Genomic DNA, 25,525 nt, shown 5'->3' with positions numbered 1-25,525 from the left:
GTAAACGCCTTGCTCATTGGTAGCTAACAAAAAGTATACGTGCCGAGCGCGCTAGGGGCGAGATCGGAGCTAAAAGTAAACGCACCCTATGTGTTTTAAATGTGTGCATAATTGTAAAGGCAATTATTATTTAAAGAAACAAATAGTAAATGTATTTAAGGCACGAAAAGATTTGGAATTATTTAAAAAATGGAAACGAGCGATACCGTATGCAGATAGAGAACTGACTGAACGCTACGATGTTTGTGAAAAGCATTTTGCTCCGCATCAATTTCTTTGTTCTTTGAGAATATAGGCCTATAAAAATGGAAAAGAAATCGTCAAAGTTCCTTATAAAACTCCTCGACAAACTAAGGATGGAATTCCCAGTTTGTTTCCGAATTGTCCATCATACCTTTCTAAACCCAGCAAAGCACTTCGAAAAAGTCTAATAATTACCTTTATTACAGTTTATAAACTGTTTAACCGACCATAACCTAAAACATATTTCTAATTGCTGTATTTTTTTCAACAGCAGTTTATAAAAATTATAATCGAATACTTTTTATTACAGTGGTTTTTTTTGGGACAATTAGAAGAGCTGGATGTCTAAACATTATGCTTCTCCAACATTTTTGCAACTACATAATTATATATATATACGAGGGCTGTTCGGAAAGTTCGCGGCCTCAAATAGAACAACAAACAAAATAATGTTAAAACTTTTTTTATTTTTCAATGTAGTCTCCTTTATTAGCAATGCACTTATTCCAGCGATGTTCTAGCTTTTTTATGCCATCACAATAGGTCGATTTGTCAAGGTGTGCAAAATACTCGTTCACTTCAGAGATGACTTCGTCATTTGAGTGGAATCTCTTTCCAGCCAAGAATTTTTTTAGGTTTGGAAAAAGGTGGAAGTCACTGGGGGCCAAATCAGGTGAGTACGGTGGATGTGGAACTAATTGGAAGCGAAGTTCGTTTATCTTTTGTTCAGTGATTCTGGCGGAATGTGCAGGTGCATTATCGTGGTGGAACAGAACTTTTTTCTTCTTCAAGTGTGGCCTCTTTTCTTCGATTTCTTTCTTCAGTTTTTCCAAAAGTTCACAGTAATAGACAGCATTAATGGTCTTTCCTCTTTCTAGGTAGTCAATAAAGATGATGCCTTTAGCATCCCAAAAAACCGAGGCCATCACTTTACCCGCTGATGGAACTGTCTTTGCCTTCTTTGGTGGTGGCGAACTGTGGTGTTTCCATTGCTTCGACTGTTCTTTTGTTTCAGGAGTGTAGTAATGGATCCACGTTTCGTCAGTAGTCACAAACCGACGCAAGAAATCCCGTGGGTTTTTCTTGTAGAAGTCCAAACACTTCTTTGACATCAAAGTGCGAACACGTCTTTGCTCAGCGGTCAGCAGATGCGGCACCCAACTTGCTGAGACCTTCGTCATACCCAAATTTTCGGTTAGGATGTGGTGCACTCGGTCGACAGAGATGCCTGTTGTCTCAGCTATCTCACGCGTTTTCAAACGGCGATCTGCTAACACCAAATCGTAAACTTTGTCGATATTTTTTTCAGTGACAGCAGTTGACGGCCGTCCGCTGCGAGGGTCATGTTTCACACTCTCTCTGCCAGATTTAAAAAGGGCTGTCCATTTTTTCACAGTGGTTTACGAAGGAGCAGACTCTCCCAAAACTTCATCCATGTCAGCTTTGATTTGAGATGCGGTCAACCCTTTTTTCGTCAGATATTTTATGACCGCACGAGTCTCCGTCTTCTCCATTTTTGACAAAGCATGTGCACATTGACTATCTGCTAAGCTGTCGTGGCAAAACTTTACGACAAATCAAGCGGAAATTGGTATCGTATCTTTAGCAAGGATGGCTGAATTATTCCCGCCAAAAATTAAATTGATCGCAGCGCCGCATATAGGCAAGGCCGCGAACTTTTCGAACAGCCTCGTACTGTACAGTACATATATTGTCATGATGATATTGCTATTAAAATCACCAAGATCTGGCATTTGTAAAATTCCTTTTAACTAATGAGAAACCGAAACCGAGAGTTCAAACTCGTATCCAATCAAAGAAAAGCAGCGTCAATTGTAACTATATACTGTACTGTATTACAAGAGGTGTTTCTCAAGTACAATTTATCAGTGTGTAATTTATGCTATCAAAATGTAGTCACTGAACTTTGAATTTGTAATCAACACTTCAGTTCATAATTTGAGATATAGAAGTTTTGAGAGAAAAATGTTTGAGATAAATATGGAAAATATATTGAATTTAGGCTGAAAACGTAGGGGGGGAAATAAATTTCGAGATAAACAGGTTCAATTGTACACGCTTATATTTTATAAGTTTAATAAATGTTATAAAGCTTTTTAGTTTTAGTGAAACAAATAAAAGCGACCTACTTTTTTCATTATGAAACAATTTCTGATTTGTCCTTTACTTTCTCAAAAAAGAAATATGGCTACCGTGACTGTAACAGAAAACAAAATCTTTAAAACTACTCTGTATTAATAAACAAACATTCTACGTATTTCAATTGTTCAAAAAAAAGGAAAAAAAATTGAATAAAGGTCCGCTAAGAGACAAAAAGTCCTCTATATCATCCATCATACAAGTTGTCCATGGTCCTGGATGGAGAAACGTGACCTTAACGTAACGTAACATAAAAGGTAACTGTCTGGACGCAGCTTTATAGGCATAGGCTGCTATAAAAATACTTTTCCAAGTTTTTGGCAAAAAAAATAAAATAAAATAAAATAACGTCTGTTATCTGAAAGGATATCCCAAAACGCAGAGAAAGATCTTTCCACGTCATGTGATATTAGAAAACACAATCAGACAAGCTATTTCATAGGTTGTAGAGCAATTTCATGATCAAGGAATCAACCAGAAAGAATTTTGACAATATCTGAAACTTCTTAAGTCCAGGATTCTTCTGAAGAATTTCTGTTAACTTTTTCTCCATTCTTTTCCCTACTTCTCTAGTTAATTTTTGCATTCAATTACAATCTCGGAAACTGCTTCTTGGGACTCTGCTATCTCTAGTTCAAGTCTTTCCAGTTTCTGTATATCTTTCAGAATACAGAAAAAAATAAGTTGATATGTATGCCAAATTTGTTATTTACAGAAAACTTTTCTTGTGAAACTGCTCTGGATCTAAAACGTCAGTCACCTGTGTTAAATTTTGAAAGTTTTATAAAAGTAAATTGTATATTCTATGTTAATTTCATTAGTTAATAAAAAACGCATTTTTATAAATACAATACCTGTTTAACATTCTCGAACTTATTCCTACAGAATAAATCTGCTTCTAACTAGGTAACCCACCTCACCTATAGTTACGTTACGGAATCCTCATTCGGAATACTCATCGGAGGTACAGTTGCGTTTTGCGATTTTCTTTCTGTGAGTGACGAGTTCTATGAAGGGCTAGATCTGATAAAAATTTCATGAAAAACATCATCATTGAGGATGGAACGTGGGTTTTACGGGTACGACGTGGAGACAAAACGTCAGTCATCACAGTGGATGGGAAAATATTTACCGCGACTCAAAAAGGCGGGACAAGTTTGGTCTTACTCGTTGTTTTGTTCGATTCTGATGGTGTCATTCACCAGGAATTTCTTCCAGAAGGGAAGACAGTAAATAAAGAAATCTGGAGTGACGAAACGTTTTCGTGAAGCAGTGAGGAAGAAAAAACCAACTGCTTAGAGAGAACAGCACCGTGATACAGCCACACCGCCGTTTGCTCCCGTCCAATTTGTATTAGCAGACAAATAATTAACAAAGATACTTTACTTCAGCTGAAGTAAAGTATCTTTGGTAAAGTAGAGTTGGCTGAAGTAAATCATCTTTGTTAATTATTTGTCTGCTAATACAAATTACTCGAAATCGGTTTAAGAAAGAGTTTTTATTTTACTCGTTTATCTTATCTAAAGATAATCTTTTATTTTTAGAAATCATATTTTTTCTCTATTATAATGTTTAAAACTGTTATATTGCTACATCATATTGTGAATAAACGTTTTGTACATAATGTTCTTGTATAATATATCTGTTTGATAAATAGGCAATGGTAAAATAAGAAAATAAATTTGCATTACAATTAAGAAAACCATAGCTCATCCTCTGATACATTTAAATAGCCATAGAAATTTAATCCATATAAAAACAAACTATTTTAAAAATAATTTATTAACTTTAACACTACATAAAGTGTGCTATACAATTTTACTTGATTTAGTATAGTGAGAAATTTATAGTGAGTACTGTATAGTATTTGGGTATATGAAATAAGTTTTGTACTTTTGACATGAGAAATTAATTTCTTATGGGCTGCGTTTCTTTATGCAGCGAGAGTGCAGCGTAAATGACGTCACGAGCAGCTATCGCTACACGTCGCTGCATCATAGTTTAGAAACGCTTTCCGCTCGAGCGAAACACGGACGTCATAATCTATCCTTTAATTCCAGTTACAGCCGAAAATAGTGCTTTAGTTAAAGAACTACAATATTTAAATAAAGAGATATAAAGAATCGAGCATTTATCTTTCCATAAATGTGAACAAAGTAAAGAGATAAAAGATATATAATTATATTTAAAATATAGTATTTTCTTATTCTTTAGATAACTTTCAGAGTCATTTCATAAAATTTAATCCTTCTTAATCTTTCCATAATATTTTTATCAACAGTCACTTCGACTTTTTTATTTTTACAGCATAATATCGTATTATACACACAAGCGTCCATTTTGCTTTACACGTGTAGCGGACGTAAAAGCTGCTTTATCTTCGCTGCAGCGACCTCTTGCAGCAAACGTTTAGAAACGGTTCGCTACATTGCAGCGCTGCATTTAGAAACGGGTTTCAGAGAGTTCGCTGTAAAGCGCTTCTCGAGCGCTGCATAAAGAAACGCGGCCATGATACTTACATTGGTTCTACATAGTTTGGTAATTTATATAATATTAAGGTGACCAACTTTTTTTACAATGAAAAGGAGGATATTAATAAATTGGAGGAAAAATTATCGTAAATAGAAAACATTTTATTCATTGCAATAATAATAGACTATAATAATCTCTACTGCATGCATAGGTGCCATATCGTGTTTCGATAAGAAGTAAACAAAGCCATTTGCGCGCGCGCTCTCTCTCTCTCTCTCAAGATCTCCCGTGCGAAGAGCATGAGTCTCATAATTGCATCTCGTCGCACTGTACAGAGCCTTGATGAATTATCATGTTAAATATAAACACGTCATATCACATCACACGTAACGGATCGGTTCGGCATTGATCGAATACGGAGATTTACAGATTAGTCTTCAAATATCAAAAAGGAGGACATGTAGGAGGACACTTTTCGAGGGAGGACAGAACTTACAAAAGGAGGACTGTCCTCCCTAAAGGAGGACGATTGGTCACCTTAATAATATTCTGCACTATCAAAAGTAGAATATGTATGAAGATTTATTGATGGCTACTACACCTGTCCTTTATTTATGTCTTTCTTTTAGCCTCCATATCATCACTAATCACTATCACTGTCAATATCTAATAATACTGTCTGAACTCTTGCCACCCTACATTTACCTATTTTATTTGTCAACCTCTAACTCATCATCCTCTAATCATCACTAACTTATTATGTGTCTGTAAATATGTTGACTATGTTGTCTAAATAGTTGGAATTTCCTCATAACCTCTAACAGCCTGTATTTGAAAACCAAGAACTAAATCTGCTGACTTTTATTTAATCCCTCCCTCTCTAATCTTTCTCTCTCTCTATCTCATTAATAAACACAATATAAATTGTGAATAACATATATAAATTATTTTCTCATTGCAAACTACAATAATTTACCTAATATTAATAATAATAAAAAAAAAAAAGATTAACCTTGATAAACTCCAAAAGCCACCCTAAATTCTAAATCTCTTTTTTTGTAACACCTTAAATCTATCCTATCTTAACACATAGTTTAACATGCCTATACATTTCCATAATTAAATATATATAATTCTTCTCATCATTCCCTTTTCTTCCTGATTCAGAGAGTTCTTGGAAATCCCGAAGACATCCCATATTAATAATGTATATACAGGCTTAACTATAAATTTTTTTACTACATTTTCTTGCCCTTAAATTAATGTAAACTCCCAAAAATATTTTAAAATGAACACTAATTGTAAGCAAAAAACAAATCAATTCAAAGTCTAAAATCGTGAAAGTGACAGTTAATAGAAATACAGTATAAATACAGTAGATCCCCCTATAAGACGGTAGATACGTTCCGTTCTTTATGAATCAATTTTGTAGGAATCATAGTTTACGGACTACGGCTGTTTGAAAGGTTTTCTTTCATAAAATTAATCGATTCTAGACTAATTCGACTCAACATTTCCAAAATACGTATATTTTTTTGAAAATAATCCGTATAAACTACGTTATAAACAAAAAATTGTAGGATTGCTTACCGAGTGTGTACCGTTCGACTACGCCCGTTGCTAAAGCTTGGTTTCGTCGCGGAACAGCGCATCAAACCGCGGCCGCGATTTCTGATATTATTTTTCTGCGAAAACTTCGTTGACCTTTGGAGACATCCTTAATATAAATAATTTTTATGGCCGTTAAATAAGAAATGTTTCTTTCACAAGAAATGTATAAAATTACAGTACTGGACAGACGATAGGTCGCCTAACTCGCCGTAGCGTGACGCTAGACGGCGAAAAATATATATTTAATTATAATAAAGTTACAATAAATTAAGTTAATATATAATTATATATACAGTACCTAATTTATATATAATTAATATATAATTATATGTACAGTACCTAATTTATATATAATTATATGAACAGACGATACTAAACTCAATTTATCCGCCTAAACGTCCGTAGCGTGGCGCTACGGACGGCGGGAAAGTAGTTCGGCTGCCCGATGACGTTTTACGTATTATAGGAGTTATTTTTACCGTTGTTTACGGATACTGCCACAATTTTTATAGGAATCATAACTATAGGAAACGGTTTTATAGGGGGATCTACTGTATTAACATTTACGAATAAATACAGTAATGTTCAAAATCGGATTAAAATAGTATTTATAAGCAGTCCTTTAAAAAAGACAAAAGCAATATCTGAGTTAAAAACGAGAACATTTCATATATTAAAAGAATTTCGAATGTTTACAGCTGACTTTCCCTCTGCTCCAGCCAAACTTACGCCTAATCGCGATCGAAGCGCTCGAAGTGTCAGAAATATGTATTATTCCAGTATACAACAGTAGCATTACAGTTATTGGCCAGTATATCTATCGACTCTGGTGCCATCTATCGTCTATTATGATTAAATCAAAGTTTTGAGGGAAAGAGTTTGGACAGCTTTGGTGATTGATGCTGGAGTTATGAAGGTAAAAGATGAAGTCAGATCACAATGATTATTGTAGATTGATATTAAACTTTGAAGCATTTCTTAAATGTTTTCTATCCTGGAGATTATTTGTTATGAATCTCAGTAAGGGAGAGAAAATGTTATTGAATTTAAATTTCGAAATAACGTTATGGATCTTTTACGCAAACGTTTTAAATTTTAATTTATATTTTCTGTTGATTATTAATTGTAACGTTGTTTTTACAGTGATATGCAAAAATATATAAATTTAATACATATAATATTTTATGCTTCTAAATCATTACTCTTTTATTTAATCTCTTTATTCTTTTTATTTATGAACAGTTTTTAATAAAAATGGATTTTTTTATTAAATAAGTGCAAAATCTTGCTACCTTTTGGTTTTTAAAGTAAGGCGGTTGCAATGGTCGTAACTGGGGAGTCCGGGATGTCGGCCTCTCTAATGCATTGCAAATGAAAAGTTTTCAAGGAGCACCTTATGACACCTTCCGGGCTATGATATAGTTGAGAAAGACTAGGTAGTATGATATAGTTGAGAAAGACTAGGTAGTATATACTAGTAGTTAAACTGGTTTGGAGTAACTGCAGAAAGTGTAGTTGGCTAAAAGGAGTCAGAGTTTTAGTCTAACGAAGAATTCTGTCTGATGATGTCATTTCTGCGAGAAACTTGGTCTGTTAGGCTGGCAGAAGTGGCTTGGGTAACATAAAATACACTAGGTGATACTAGAAACACTAGCTGTCAATACTAGCCACTTTTTTCTTTTTCTATCCATTTTTCTGTTAAAAAGAACATTTTATTGCTAAATAAGGTTGGATGACAACCCTAGACTATAGTAATATTAAGTTGTATGTTGTAAATACAATGTATTTGTAGAATCAGTTTCAGAAAATATGCTAAATAAGTAATAAATATCTGACCTGAATTTCATTCTGCTCATTACATAATTAAAGATATCATAAGTACCCTCTATTAATTTATTAAAGATACAAAAATAAATTTTATCATGCTAGTTTTCAATTGTTTTTAATTCCTATAATAATAATTCAATATATACTTCAGTATTAAGAAGAAAAATTAGTTTGATATCATCAAAACATTAATTACATGTCAATAAATGCACTGATGCAGATCTGCTATCTGCATCGTTGCATGTCAGATGCACTGACAAACAATTAGAAATAACTATGCTTTGTAATTGCTTACAAATTAAAAAAAGAAAATGCTAGGATCTTTAAAATATAGTATTGTGTTTTAGGCTATTGATTCTGTTTTTTGTAGAAGATATAATCCTTGAACAGTTACCATTTAATTTTTCTGATCTTTCCTATGTTAAGAAAATGGAAAAGTTTTTGTTTCTGTTTATTCAATTATATGTTATGAATATGAATACTATTGTAATGAATGTTATCATTTAAAAATGTTTACTTCCAAATTCTTGTTATTAAATTTACTAAGGGGGATAAAAGGAAAGTTATAGAAATGTAAGTGGGAAATATATATGACTGTTAAAATAATTTGCATTAAATTGTAGTTGCAATTGTTTTAATTATTTTATACATGAAAATTATTAATGAGAAATTTGTTTTACTTTATAACTACAAAAATATTCCTCAGTTGAACATTTCTTCTTAAGTAATATTTAATTCTTTCTAAATGGAGTTCTTATAAATTATTACCAAATCTTTTTACTAATGAATGAACTCATCATGTTAGTAAATTTTACAATAAAAATAATATCTGTATATTTTTTAAATTAAATTCTTTAATTATATACTAGATATAGTTATTTCATAGAAGTCTTCAAAGTAATTATTGCTGTTATTTTATTTAGCCAACAAAGTTGTCAGAAAACCTCTTAAATGTGTATAATTTAACACGAAATACTTTTTCTGGAACAAAAACTTAATTACTGAAGTACTTATGGATTACATGTTCATCTTCAGCAATGCTGTTGACTCCTGAAAATAGGTTTGTAAAACTGAAAATGCTTCAGTGATTTTTTTTAAATTTTTCTCTCTAGAAAAAGCATTTAATATCAGATTATCTTTTATTTACATTATCAAATCTGTTGAATGGTATGTTACGCTTTATGCTTTGTTACTTGAGCAACATGTTAAATTTTAAAGTTTAATAACATTTGCTTTTATTCATTGTGTATTATGAATGAAGAATATGTAGAGCATATATAGTGCAAATAATTTAAAAATTAACAGTTTTATTTTTTGTTAGGAAATATCTTATCTTTATGGTTCATCACTCTTCCTAGAAGTTCATAACTGTAAAGTTAACTTTTTCATTTTTTGATTTAAAATATGCCAACATTTTAAAAGTAAGTTTTTTAGAATTTGAGAAATAGAAAATTCACAAAAATAATGATAAATTAAAATGTAGGCTATTGTACTTTTTTTAACTCAAGGACACTAAGAAGGCTTTATTATTAATTGTTTAAATATTTCACTTCATGATCAGTTGTATGTAGTTATGGCATGACCTTGCTAATCTGAGCTACATTTACTTGTAGTTCAAACTAATTTTATTTTTCCAAGTTAGTAATAAATTGTGATTTTTAATTTACTTCAATTTTATTTTCATTAATTTGTTTTATTTTACAGTACCATTTTCATTAGTTGGCTGGTGATTTTTTGTATTTTTAGGTTAAATGACAACAGAAGAAACTTTTTATTTTGTTTATTTCATTATGATGTTATGTTGCATTTAATATATTCAAAATCATGCAATGAGTGTGGAGTGAGTGAGTAATGTTCAGAACAAATCAAAAGTCAAAAAGTAGCACAATTGAGGAGGGATTGGAAAAAAACTTAAAATATCATTGATTTCAATATAAAAAATATGATGCATTCAATATAAGAATTAACATTCGACTCTGTGGTTTGTGACTCACTATACTTTTACAAACTAAAGTTGTTTTTTGTTGTTGTTGTTGTTATTAAAAAATATAGTACACTATATCAAATAATACTAGCTGCCTGTGTTTGACATTACTTAGGCTTTTGAGGGGGAGAATATTGGTGAGGTTAGGTTGGGCGAGGTCAATAAAAACAGTGGTCTTAGTAACTAAAATGTGCATTTAGTGACCTTAGTATTTACCGTAATGGAACTGCAAAATACAAAAAATTACTGGCTTCAAGAGGGAATTGGCTTTAGGTGTAGTTGGGATAGGAACACACACAATATTACATTTCTGGCTGTTAAATATAAAAGACAGAAAGTATGACAATCTGTCAAAAAATAACCCCCCTGAAGATTTTAACATTTTTGGACTCAGGAGCTTGAAACATTAAGGAATGCAAAAAATTTGGGGATTTTTTTTCTGTATATGTGGATGTTACTGTGGGGGCACAATTTTTTTCACTCTCTTTGAAGCTTAATAACACTTGAAATTTTTAAAAATTTGCAGGGAAGTTCATGTATTAGGGTGATTGATGCTATTATATTTTGGTGGTTAAAAGTTGAGAGTGTGGGGAGGAAAAGGGGTCATGTCATATCTTGATTAAGGCCTGACTTAATGATGATACTCATTATTAGCATTTACAATTTTTTATAAAACTCATACCTACCCTCAAAATTAAGTTTTTTGCCATATTATAATAATTAAAAACGTAAAAAGTTCAATTTAAAAGAGAGAAAATCAAACTGGAAAAAATGTACAAATATTTATTACATAGATAATCTTTGTTTTATTCCAGTAGAACATTAATAAGGACAAATATTTTTGGACATCTTCACTGCCCTACTTCAGGTCAGTTACAAATGTTTTCTATTTAGAATGCTTATTCTGTAGCATTCTACATTCAAACTCAATTCAAAATTTAAGCTATTTTGAAATTACGAACTTTAAACTTTACCAAATTATATATTAACACCCCCATTGTTCAATTGCATTATAATAATTTCCTCTCCAGGCTATCATGAAAAGCTTTCCAAGCACAGGATAATGAATCTACATCCCATATATTAATGCAGTCCTTCAAGGCTGTTTTAAATATTTCTAACATCTCTAAAAATTTAGTTTCTTCTCTACTAAAACAATTTTTATTTAATGCTGCTTGCTCCAGTTTAGCTTCAATTTCTGGTTTCAAGGTATATATGGATAGCATTGTTGTTTGTTTCTCAATATCATATTTGTGTTCTTTAAGCCTGCTATTAAGAGATCTGTTTGTTGCTTTTATGTAAATTAAATCCTTGTCAAATCTGTCATCTGTTAATGGTATGCCATAAATTCCAGGAGCTCTGGTCTGATCAATGGTATCTTCTCATTTCATATCATTTTGTATACTGTGCTGCCCCTTTTGTATGCCAGATCCATTCTTCTCTTATGTGTAATTTCTTTATGTATTGGTTTCAGCCTCTTGTTTTATTCTACTATTATGTTTCTAGACCCAACTGGGGTATCTTTTTCTCCTGGGATGGTATCTTGTCATACATATATTTTTTTTTTTCCTAAGTTTTCTGTAAGTTTTATCAAGTACCAATATTCTCTTTGTTTATACCACTATTCTCTTTGTGTGCTTAAGCTCTATGAACATATCCTCAATATTGGTACAATGGGTAAACGTCTCCTAACCATCTAAAAGCAACTACTTTATATCTAAATGGATCATTTGAATGAGCCAGAGTTAATAAATTCAACAACAGCACTTGCATACAACAACAAGGTGTACTCATCAGTACACCTTATTGTTGTAAGTACTGTTTACATATTAATTTATAAGTAATCTAGAAAGCAAAATAATAGAATTCACCCAAAATATTGCATCATATAATAGATACATAGACAATATCTCCATATGACCTTATCCTAAAAATGGAACACTAACAACACATCCATCAATTTTCTGGATGTTAAAATCAAATTTAAAGAAGGGGCATACATATCAATGTATATTATAAACCAGAATACATTCCTTTATTCATTACAGCTCATTCAAATGATCCATTTAGATATAAAGTAGCTGCTTTTAGATTGTTAATTAGGATGACATTTACCCATTGCATTAATATTGAGGATTTGATCATAGAGCTTAATTTCAAGTTGAAAACTCTAGGGCCATATTTTGATTTGAAGCATTTAAAAAATGTGACATCACTTCCTGTTTAGCGAAATGCCAACTGATGTATGAAAATATTTGTTAATAATTGCGTGTTAGCTTTATATCCATTACTTATTATATATTATTTCTTATTACAAATATACTTTAATATCTTATAAAATTCTAAAATAAAACCATTTTAAACATACAAACTCTATAATATCTACATAATTTTTTAACATTAGTGAGGTTGCGGCCGAAATTTTCATCGCAAAAATGTGTATGTCAGACATTCAGCGCCTTCTTCCTGTAAGTCTAGAAGTTTGACAGTAGAGTTTGGAACATCAGTGGAATCATGCTTGACATTCCAAATGCCATTGTCAAACTTCTAGATTTACAGGAATGTGGCACTGAATGTCTGACATACACATTTTTGCGTTGATAACTTTGACCGCAACCTCACTAATGTTAAAAAATTGTGTAGATATTATAGAGTTTGTATGTTTAAAATGGTTTTATTTTAGAATTTTATAAGATATTAAAGTATATTTGTAATAAGAAATAATATATAATAAGTAATGGATATAAAGCTAACACGCAATTATTAACAAATATTTTCATACATCAGTTGGCATTTCGCTAAACAGGAAGTGATGTCACATTTTTTAAATGCTTCAAATCAAAATATGGCCCTAGAGTTTTCAACTTGAAATTAAGCTCTATGATCAAATCCTCAATATTAATGCAATGGGTAAATGTCATCCTAATTAACAATCTAAAAGCAGCTACTTTATATCTAAATGGATCATTTGAATGAGCTGTAATGAATAAAGGAATGTATTCTGGTTTATAATATACATTGATATGTATGCCCCTTCTTTAAATTTGATTTTAACATCCAGAAAATTGATGGATGTGTTGTTAGTGTTCCATTTTTAGGATAAGGTCATATGGAGATATTGTCTATGTATCTATTATATGATGCAATATTTTGGGTGAATTCTATTATTTTGCTTTCTAGATTACTTATAAATTAATATGTAAACAGTACTTACAACAATAAGGTGTACTGATGAGTACACCTTGTTGTTGTATGCAAGTGCTGTTGTTGAATTTATTAACTCTGGCTCATTCAAATGATCCATTTAGATATAAAGTAGTTGCTTTTAGATGGTTAGGAGACGTTTACCCATTGTACCAATATTGAGGATATGTTCATAGAGCTTAAGCACACAAAGAGAATAGTGGTATAAACAAAGAGAATATTGGTACTTGATAAAACTTACAGAAAACTTAGGAAAAAAAAAAATATATGTATGACAAGATACTACCCCGGGACAAAAAAGATACCTCCAGTTGGGTCTAGAAACATAATAGTAGAATAAAACAAGAGGCTGAAACCAATACATAAAGAAATTACACATAAGAGAAGAATGGATCTGGCATACAAAAGGGGCAGCACAGTATACAAAATGATATGAAATGAGAAGATACCATTGATCAGACCAGAGCTCCTGGAATTTATGGCATACCATTAACAGATGACAGATTTGACAAGGATTTAATTTACATAAAAGCAACAAACAGATCTCTTAATAGCANTTTACAGTCGACCCCCCTATAAGATCATTGATTTTTCCGTTTTATCTGAATTACATGTTGTACGAGTCACTTAGATTTTACAAATACGTGTGCCGGGCTGTGAACGGCTCACATATTTGTAAAATCTAAGTGACTCGTACAACATGTAATTCAGATAAAACGGAAAAATCAATGATCTTATAGGGGGATCGACTGTAGTTTTATCAATATTACTTTTATTATTTTCAATGTGTTCATACCAAGGAGAATCTCTATATTTCAATCAAATGGCGGCTTCGTGTTCTGTAATACGAGTTTTTAATTACCTTTTAGTTTCACCTACATAACATTTTTTATTATTATTACAGGTATATCCAAATTTATGTACCACACCAGCATTTCTAATTTTTCTAAATTATTATTTTTTTCATTACTTATAACTGAATTACATGTTTTTTTAATTTAGGCATTATACATATTTTATATGATTTAAATACTTTTTGAAATGTATTGCACAACTTTTCTATAAATGGAAAACTAACATATTTTATAATATAATTTATTTAATTTTACTTTAAATCTATTATTTTTATAATCCATTACCCATTTTTGTAACAATTTCTGTAGATATCCATTTAACAATTTTTTAATTACATTATTTTTTTTCCCTTATTTGATCCTGTTTTCTCATACTTCTACACACAATTTTATGTAATTCTGTAATAAAGTTATTTCGTTTAATATTATTTGGACAATAGGAACAGTATGGAATAGTCTTTTTTGTATTATAATTTTTTTCGTAATTTTTAAAAATTAATGAGTTTCTACAACGTTTTATTGTTAAATCTAAGTAATTGATACTGTTCTTATATTCTTCTTCTAATTCGAATCTATATTTTTATTTATGTTTACTAAATTCAAAATCATCTCTAGACTAATGACTTTACTATTGTATATTAAGATGATATCATTCACATACCAACTTACGAATTTTATAGCTATTTACATTTTTTAATAATAATATCTAATATCTATTTAATAATATTTAATAATAATAATTTTAGTAATAATATCTATATCTATCATACATATCTCTACAATTTTTGGTCCTATCACTGTTCCTACAGTAATCATCTGTTTGTTTGAAAAATCATTGCCAACTGTAAAAAAAATTTTTTTATAGGTAAATTCTATCAGTTCTAATCAATCCTTAACATTATAATTTTTTAAAATCAAATAACACTTGATTCCATTTTATTGAAGGATACATAGAAACAACATCTAAAACTTAACAATTGGTATGTGGTTTTTTATTTCTAATTGACTAATCTTAGAAATTAAATTATCAGTATTTTGTATAATATAATCAGACCATGGGATATCATGTAAATGGCTTTTAATAAATAACTCCAAGTTAAAGAGTAAAGAATTTTGAAAATCAACCAAAGGTCGACATTTGTCATGTATTTTGTGGGTTTTTAATCTAATACAGTGGGTGATTGGTTAACGAACAAATCGGATAACGAACACTTTACTAAACAAACATAAATTTATAGCTATTTACATAATTTTTGGAAAATAATGAATACCAATTGATTTTCCCTTATCTTCAGGTAACAATTCAAAACCTTTTGAAGTGCGGGAGACGTCAACATTGACGCTCAACCCAATCCCGATCGGATAGTATTAATATTCCTTTGAATTTTGAAACTCTCTCTTGTAATTCCAGCTTTTTGTTTACCTTTCTGACAAATAATTTTTTATAGTAATTGCGAGACTGTCGGACGGGCACTTGTTAAGTTTTGCATCGGGGTTTATTTACAAAAGGTGAAAGTTTAACTGTCCCATCGGCTATTCATTAACATTTTAATACCAAATTTCAAATTTCATCCGAACTTTGCATTTAAATAATTTTTTGTGGGCTAGTTGATTTCTGTCCTCTGAATTTTTGTAAGTGCTTTTCTGAACTTTTTATTTAAAAAAGAAACTGATGATAATATGGAGCTTATTTATTTTTTTTTATTTAGTAAGAGGAGTGTTAAGAACTGTGCTCACCGTAGAACCAAGTAAGAGATAATAGCCAAGGTAGAAAGTGGGCACAAGCTGTCTGATGTTGCTAGGTAGTATGGCTTGAGCAGGTCTACAGTAGGCACAATCTTAGCTATGAAAAATATATCAAGAAGTCTCAAGCTGCTAATGGAGTAATGAAAATCACATCTGAGAAATAAAGAGTATTTTAGAGCTCATAATGGAACCTGAAACTGATCTGACGACAGAAGAACTCTCAAATGAAGAATACCAAGAAACTCAGCGAGATGTGTTTACTTCTGAAAAAGAGAATCAATGCCATCATGTGCTATTAAAGATCTTTTGAAGAAGGGGGAGAATGTCAGAACAACGGTCTTAGAATGGCATCCAAACCAGGTTGAGGTTAATAGGCTTGTAGATCTCTACAATGACAATGCTATTAATTACTTCTGAAAAATCCTGAAGAAGAGAGAAAACCAATTGACATTAGACAGATTCTTTAACCCCCACAAACAGAAAAAAACATGACTAATAAAAATGCAAGACTGCATATATATGTATTTTCACTTACTATTACATATAAATAAACTTAGTAAAAAAGTATATATTTTTTATTTTTTGGAGTCTCCGGAACGGATTAATTAAATTCCCATAATAACCTATGGTAAATTGATAATCGGTTAATGAACAAAGTCTTGGAACAGATTATGTTCGTTAACCGATCACCCACTGTATTTAGCTTTGTAGTTCTTATGTTATTAAAATCTAAAATTCTATCTTTATCTATCTTAGTTATATATTTTTTTCTTTTGTGTCTTATTTATTAATAATGAAAGTTTTTTTCTTTAATTCATCTCCCAGATCTTGTGTTAGTATTTCATAATCCTTATTATTTACTATTTCTAATTTCTTTTCTTCTACTCATTTTTTATTCACTATTACAGGTTGGTGTGCTTTATCTGCTGTAATAACTTTTAATTTATTATCTTCTAAATATTTTTTTAACATAATTATATTTTTTATTAAAATTTTCACTACCTTTTTCCCTAATAATTCTATTACCATGTTTATCTGTTATAATATACCATTTTAATCTAGCACATATTTCATTTCTAATTTTATTTTTCTTCATCTTTACTTGTCATTCTTAGTAAAAAAATTGTTCTACATCCCCAATCATGTCTATGGCATCATTATATATGGGAGCATTTATAGTTGTACTAAGCTTAAGATATATTTTACATTATCTGGGATCTCACTCAGTTTTATTTACCGCTAGGTTATTTAACCAAATTTTTTGCTCATTTATTATTGGGTAACCAGATTTTTTTCTTTAATTTTATAGCTTTTTGTTTTCTATACTTTATATTCCTTTTAATATTAATTCTTAATCTAATTTTATCTATTTGGGATATCTAGCAGTTGTCACAATTTCATCCATAATTTCAGAGACATTATCTCTGTCTCTCTGAATGCAGGAGGGGGACAACTTTTGCCAAGCAGAATTCAACTGTCATTGAGTGACTTTTGACCATGTCTTTTGAATATGCCATATAGCTTGCCATATTTTTTTTCCAATACGTTTTTTATGTCATTGTTGAAGAGAACTGGCCTGCTTCTAAACACCGATGAAACAGTGCTTGAATGTACAATTTCTTGAAACCTGCAATAACCTCTTGATCCATTGGTTGAATCAACAAAGTAGTATTTGGAGGCAGAAACTGAACTGTCAGCCAGGGAAAGTTTTCCAGCAAATTATCTCCAAGGTCTTTTGGGTGTCCTGATGCATTGTCCAATAGAAACAGTGCTTAATGGCAATTCATTGGTCTGAAGGTAATCCTTGATGCTTGGATCACAAACTTCAAACAGCCATTCTTTGAAAAGAGCTGCATGACCCATGCCCTTTTATTTGATCTCCACATCACTGGCAGTCTTTCTTTAATTATGAAATTTTTTGAATGCTCTAAGGTTCTCAGAGTGATAGACAAGAAGCAGGATAAGCTTCATATCACCACTAGCATTAGCGCCCAAAAGTAACATCAATCAGTCTTTCGTGGGTTTATGTCCAGGAATATATTTTTTGTCTTTCATGATGTAGGTATAGTTCGGCATGTGCTTCCAAAATAAACCAGTTTCATTACAATTGAAAATTTTTGTGGACAATATCCGTCTTTTTTAATGAATTCTTCAAATTTGAGACAGAACTTCTCAGCTACTTCTTTAGCTAGCAGACTCACTGTGAATTACCACATGTTTAATGCCAGATCTCTTTCTAAACTTTGCAAACCATCCAGTGGTAGCCTTGAATTCTATCTTCTCATATGACGAATGTGGAGTTTGTTTCTTCAGTTCTTCAAAAATTTCTTTAGCTTTCTCTTGAATGATAGTCATACCCATTACATCTCTTTTCATTTCTCTTTCTTTTATCCAAATTAAAAGCAATCTCTCCATTTTTTCATGGATGGCACATCTTCATTTCTCAGATGTGATTTTCAGTATTCCTTTAGCTGCTTGAGTCTTCTTGATTATATCTTAGCTAAGATTGTGCCTACTGTAGACCTGTTCAAGCTGCAACATCAGATATCATCTGCACACTCTTCTTCCAAGCAAGAGATAATTCTTGCTTGGTTTTTATGGTGATCACAGTTCTTGACACACTACTCTTTTTAGGCTCCATAATATTATCAATTTCTTTTTGAAATAAAAAGTTCAAAAAAGCACTCACAAAAATTCAGAGAACAGAAATCAACTAGCACATGAAAGAATTACATAAATGTGAGGCTCAAATGAAATTCAAAATTATGATGTAAAACATTAATGAATATCTGATAGGACAGTTAAACTCTCGCCTTTAGAAAATAAAACCGACACAAAACTTAAAAAGTGCCCNTCACCTGTTAATTTATATGATTGATTAATGTAGTTTGGTTTTTGTTTTGAAACAATGATATGAAATTTTGATTTTACTTTTGGGTTATACATATAACATGATTATACAATATTGCAAATATTAATAAAAAAGTTTTTTCTTTCAAGGCAGTCAGAATATAACTTCATGATTTTAAATCAAATTGAATAGTAAGAAGTATGTAGTAATTTCAATTTTTTAATTTTAGACACACATTCTATCTTATTCATTTGTATTCTATGAAAGAGAAGAATGGATGAAAATATTACTAAATTTAGCAGATTGGTCTCTTAAATTTTAATGTGGTACAAGTTTTGTGCATTTTTTAGTAGTACTTTAAAATTACAAAGCTCTGTTTTCATATTTTAATCTTTCTAAAACATTATTGTAGAAAAGACTTAATTTGAAAGAAAATATTTAGCAAAACTTTATTAACAATGTTTTTGAAGAAAATCTATATTATGATGTTAGAATAGAAGTAGAAGAATAAAATAAAGGAATAAATGAAATTTACTATACTATATCCATCAAGTTGTAAATTTAGCCAGACTGTTATTTCATAAGCATATAGAAAAAATGACTCTAATTCAAATTTGTCAGAAAATGAAATAAAAAGAATTCAGAAAATTTTATTGACATATGATGAGACAGATAATGAAATGAATTGCAATCAAAACAATGTTAGAGTATCAACTAAGATTGATCTCAATTTTCAAAATGACGATTTATCTTGTCTGAATTATTACTATTTTCACTCTCTTTATCTTTTCTGATAAAATATACTTTTTGATAATCTTACATTATAAAAAAAATAGAAATAAATAATAGTCGTGCCTGTTTAATTTTATCAGACATCAGTAAGTATTTTTATAAATTGATAGTGATCAAACTTTGATTAACAACAGTTCCTTAAACTCTCTGATAGACTAAATTTAGCAGTGTCAGCATTTATTTTATCTTAATAATGCTGCCAAGATTTATGTATTTTCAAAAATACTAATCATATGAATCAAACTCCATTGAATTTATTTTTTTTAAATATGTAATAAAATATGATTCATTTGCTGTTTCTCCTTTAATTAGAATATAAAATGCATATGCAACTGGGTTAAATAAAATTGATAAAACTACAATAAATTTATAAATAGACATAATAGACAATAATAGTCATGCAATATTATAAAATAATTGCAAGCTTTAAATTCTTAAAATGTTTTATTTCAAAAGTCTAAATACTTTCTTATTATTTTTTGTTTGCAAGATTTAATGATTTATATAAAATTTCCTTTGGTTCTTATATCAACATATAAATGATGATGATATGATGATAACATTTCATGTTTAAGATAATTTTCATTTTTAACAACTTTGTAACTGTCTCAAATTCTGTAAACAACAGAATGACAACTACATGTTATAACTATTGGTAATCAATCAAGAGTAAAATCAAATATTTATCAAGGGATCACAATCTTTTATTTCTGAAATGTTTCCATGATGGATTAGGATGTCCTGAAACATTCTGAATAAATCATTGCAACTCCTTGGAAAAGATTTTATATTGTTCTTGATTTATTAGTATTTTAAAATTGCTACATTTTAGTGATATAACAATGTATAATTTCTTGAGTACCATAAAATATTTTATTACATTACTGCATTATTAATGATATGCATATAAACCATTAGTGTTTCTTGGATGAGTAATTAAGTTAGGCAATTAATTACTCTTCTTCCTTAGTGAAAAGGTCTTACAAATTAGTTGATCAAAGAATTTCAAAAATATTTATTTTGAATTTAGTGAATGACTTTTCACTATACATGCTGAATATTTTTTTCCTCAATTTAATTTAGTAATTTACTTTTGGCATGCTGTTTGTTTGTATTATAGCACAGAAGTTATTTCTATAACAATCATAATAGTTATAGACGCAGCCAAAAACTTTTTTGAAGTAAAGATTGCTAACTGAAGATAAATTCAATTGAGAAAACAAATTTTAAATTATTAAAATTCAGTAATTTTTAACATTGATATCCTGTTTTAAACATTACAAATTTTAAAATTTAAAAATAATTGTAATTATTATTTTTGTAAAATTATCTATTTAAATAACCAATGCTATAGTAACCTAATAAAACTTTTTAAATAGAACTTAGCTTTGAGAATGAATTTAAAAAAATTCAAATGTTTCATTTTTGAAATGAAGCAACTTCATTTTAAGTCTTTGGATAAAATTTTTTATTAATAAATTTATTTTATAAGTAACTAAAACTTTACAGTAATTATCTTATCCTATATATCAGTCTTGTAGCTGTTCATAAAATTGTAGTAGGATGTAGTTAATGAATTTAGATTTGATTACAAAAGAAATTTCAAATTAGTGATGTAAATCTAATGAAATGTTTAGCTACTTTATTTTTTAAATTTAGTTTAACAGTTTGTTATGAAAATGTACTTATTTTAAATTTAAATTGAATTAATGATTTTTGTTATTGCATGAATTCGTCATAGAATAAGAGATGTAGATTATTATTTTTAAAATATTTGGCATTTTGTGATTTTTGGAGTATTAATATTTGTTAAAACTAAAATAAAGTTATAGTATAATTTTTAAATATATATAAATTATTAAACATACAAAAATAATAATATTTCTCATTTTATTTTATTTTAATCAAAATTATGAGTTACAAATTTATTAAATAATGTACATTGTATCCTCTATGATGATGATTAAAATTATAAGAAATAACTAAGATTTTATATTTAATTTAATTTATATAAGAACAAGCTGTAATTAGCTATAAACGTTCTTCATGAATGTATTTTATTTCTGAAATTTAATGATTTTTTTAATCATTCCAATAAAAATTTGTTAAAATTTCAAATAAGAGTAGTTCAAAATACAAAATATGGTTATTAAAATTAATGAAATAAAAATAATTAAATTCATTATTTTGTCATTGCTTAAAATATAAAAATTATATATTTTTTAATGGTAATTATATATTTCTTGGCTATTTTGTAAGATATTTAATTCCTTGAGCTTTAAAAACATGTCATTAGGTTAATGGTATTAACACTCCAATGCTTTTATTGATGGTACTTGACCTTATTTATATATGTCAGGCATTATGTATATTGTAATTTCTTTCTTTAATCATTTTATCTAAGTTCATAGTATCAAAAGAAAAATATATAAATGTGATTTAGTTTTGTTTGGATTTTTATATGAGTTACAAAATATTGTTCTGTTTTCATATCTTTATATGCTTTTAAAAAGTAGGTAGTGAGTATAATTATTTATTTTAGACTAATTTATTAACATGATAAGATAGTTTGAGATGATATTTAGACACACATGGTAATGTTTTTATTAAGTGCATTATCTTAGTGATGAAACTGTTGATTAATTTTTATTATTAAAATATTTTTATATAAGGCTAGATTTTAGCCTTATATAAAATTAGAATTAGTTTGTTCTGAAACAAAGTTTGATAAAGTAATGAATGTTTGGTATAAAATTTTTTACATAATTCTTAAAATTTTTAATTTTTAATTATTCATTAAATAGTTCAATTAATTTCTGTTGTTAACTATAATTCACCTGTTAATTTATATGATTGATTAATGTAGTTTGGTTTTTGTTTTGAAACAATGATATGAAATTTTGATTTTACTTTTGGGTTATACATATAACATGATTATACAATATTGCAAATATTAATAAAAAAGTTTTTTCTTTCAAGGCAGTCAGAATATAACTTCATGATTTTAAATCAAATTGAATAGTAAGAAGTATGTAGTAATTTCAATTTTTTAATTTTAGACACACATTCTATCTTATTCATTTGTATTCTATGAAAGAGAAGAATGGATGAAAATATTACTAAATTTAGCAGATTGGTCTCTTAAATTTTAATGTGGTACAAGTTTTGTGCATTTTTTAGTAGTACTTTAAAATTACAAAGCTCTGTTTTCATATTTTAATCTTTCTAAAACATTATTGTAGAAAAGACTTAATTTGAAAGAAAATATTTAGCAAAACTTTATTAACAATGTTTTTGAAGAAAATCTATATTATGATGTTAGAATAGAAGTAGAAGAATAAAATAAAGGAATAAATGAAATTTACTATACTATATCCATCATTGATATAATGGAAAATATAAGAGAATATAAAATAAAGAAATTGTTTTAACTTTTTAGAACTGTTCAATGTTTAAAAATTTTTAAACATTGTATATAATTGATTGAATAAAATTGTATAAAATTGATGATAGTAATGAGAAATTTTCTATTATAACAATTTTAAAATTTAGTTTATTATAAAATTTGATTCATGTGATAATTACCTAGAATCCAAAAGTTTAGTGTAAACTTTTTAATATTACTACATTTTATCACTTTATAGTAGGAATTTCACTAGGAAAACTTTATATTTTCTAAATCAATATATGAGAATTCTGAATATTACAAAAATATATACCAGTATAATTTCAATAAATATAACAATAAGTGTTTAAGAATTTAGGTTTATATTAACTTTTATATTAACTTTGTAGTTTTCAAGATGAGTCTTGTTCTTTCCATTGCTTTGTATGCTTTTGATTTTTGTTAGTCTGTATAAAAATGCTAATTTTAGTATCCTGTTATTTTTTATTCTCTCTGCATGTAATAATTTTTTCTGGATGTTCTTTTATTTTTGATTTTCTCTGTCATCTGAAATTATTAAAAAGCCTCAAGGAGGCTTTTTAATAATAATAAACAAAAATGTAAAAGCCTTTCCAGTAATGTTAGCTAAGACATGCAGAGGAATGTAGTTGGTTATGAAAGAATCTCTAAATAAGGATCAATAGCTCTTTACCTATTTCTCTATATCTATCACATAAGTTAGGGACAGCTGACATAGCTGGTTAAGCAATTGCAAGGTGGCAAGAAGTCTTTCATTGGTGTTACCTGTAAAAACTTAATACTCGATTGCTTCTTGTTCACTCTTGTGTTCTTTAGAATTAAGCACAAAATTGCTATTGAGAACTTATCATACAGGAATGCTTTTCTTTTGATGGAAAAAAGTAGACTTTATTTTTTGTTTTTCACGAAACGAAATGTGTTTTGGGCCATTTGTTCCTCATCAGTCTTTAATGTATAATAATGATAAAACTGGAATGTCTAAATGGTGACTGCTGGAATAACTAAGCATTTAAAAAACATAGGGGTAAAACAAATGAAGCTGTAAAACTAATGGTAAAACTTGCTAAAATACAGAAAAAGTGTCAAACAAAAGGGTAAAAGCATAAAAACTTTAAAATAAAACAATAAAAATGGGCTAAAAATAAAAATGTGTTCCTTTCATGAAAAATAGAAAATAAAGTCTACTTTTTCCATCAAAAAATGCATTCCTGTGTAATAAGTTCTCTAGAGTAATTTTGTGCTTAATTCTAAAGACTGTAGAAAGCTGATTGTTCAGTTGTATTTACTTGTATTGCTGCTTATAAAATTACATTTTCATAGGAGGGGAAAAACAAATACTACAAATTTTAGGAGTCAAAGCTTTATTGGATAAAATATTTTTCAGGACTTTTGACCCATTTTCAGACCCAAATATTCAAAAACTGGAATTTTGTTATTTTTTCTTGCTGTTATCATTGTGCTAATCTTTTAGTCTATAAAGTTGATGTTCATATGTTAAAAACTATTTACATTTTGAGTAATCTAGTAATAGATTTAACTACTAGAACCATAGATTAAACCAATGATGATCTGCCACAGGAAAATTATCTTAAAAAAAAACTCTTAAGAAAACATGACAATAATAATAATTTTTTTTAATGAAACAAAATTCTACTTTTGTATAATTTGAAATAGCTAAGCTACAGTTGTGTTCTTTATATTACAGTGTTTCTAAAAGGTTCATTTTTCTAAACTTTTTGTCTGTGTTCTGTAGAATCATCAGAATAATGTTGTATCAACATATTTCTATATAAATGTTTGATCTCATTATGAATAAATTAAGAAGTACAGTAACAATAAAATCTGCTTAAATTTTTAGAAATCAAATAACTATTATTGGATACTATGATACGCTTCTTGTCTAGTCTTCTCAATGGTTAGTGAGCGCTAAGATTGGCTTTACTTTACTTCTAGACTTATTACACCACCACAGGACATCAAACTAGATTTAGAAAAACACTATTTTATTTTCAGAATGCATTTTGGACATAGAGTCCCTCATCAGCTGTTTGCTACAAAAATTAATAGGAGGTTAACAATTTTATAAAAAGGCCGTGATTGACATAAATGAACAAAAATGTGGACTTACATTTGACATGTGGGTTCGACGCGTTGAACATTAATTAAAAGATTAAGCATACGATATACAAGATTTCTCGTTAAAAACGGTAATGTTGGTGCAATAACGTAATAATAAACAGAGGTACTGGTAAAACAGTAAAGTTATAAAAATATACATTGTTAACAAAATGATAAGTAAATTCACAGTAACACGAACAGAGTAAGAAGACGATTCGAAGTACATTCCAGGGTGACTG

At 29.1% G+C, this 25,525-nt stretch overlaps 1 protein-coding gene across 2 annotated transcripts in view; it reads left to right on the top strand.

The window, feature by feature from the left end:
• Positions 1 to 7,250: 7,250 nt before the first annotated feature.
• LOC111619305 (sphingomyelin phosphodiesterase-like) overlaps positions 7,251 to 25,525 on the top strand; it is a 62,865-nt gene continuing 44,590 nt past the window's right edge. Inside the window, exons 1-2 of one of the 2 annotated variants that reach the window (XM_023361009.1) lie at positions 7,262 to 7,402; positions 9,237 to 9,373. The gene's annotated coding sequence lies outside the window, so the exon portion shown is untranslated. Of the gene's footprint in view, positions 7,403 to 9,236; positions 9,374 to 25,525 lie in introns of both variants that reach the window. The other variant, XM_023361017.1, reaches the window with a different exon arrangement.

This window comes from Centruroides sculpturatus, unplaced genomic scaffold (genome assembly GCF_000671375.1).
Source record: "Centruroides sculpturatus isolate CEXI.00-Female unplaced genomic scaffold, Cexi_2.0 scaffold38, whole genome shotgun sequence".
NCBI lineage: Eukaryota > Metazoa > Arthropoda > Arachnida > Scorpiones > Buthidae > Centruroides > Centruroides sculpturatus.
Note: the sequence above shows the minus strand (reverse complement) of the source record. Positions and strands in the feature narration are given on the sequence as shown.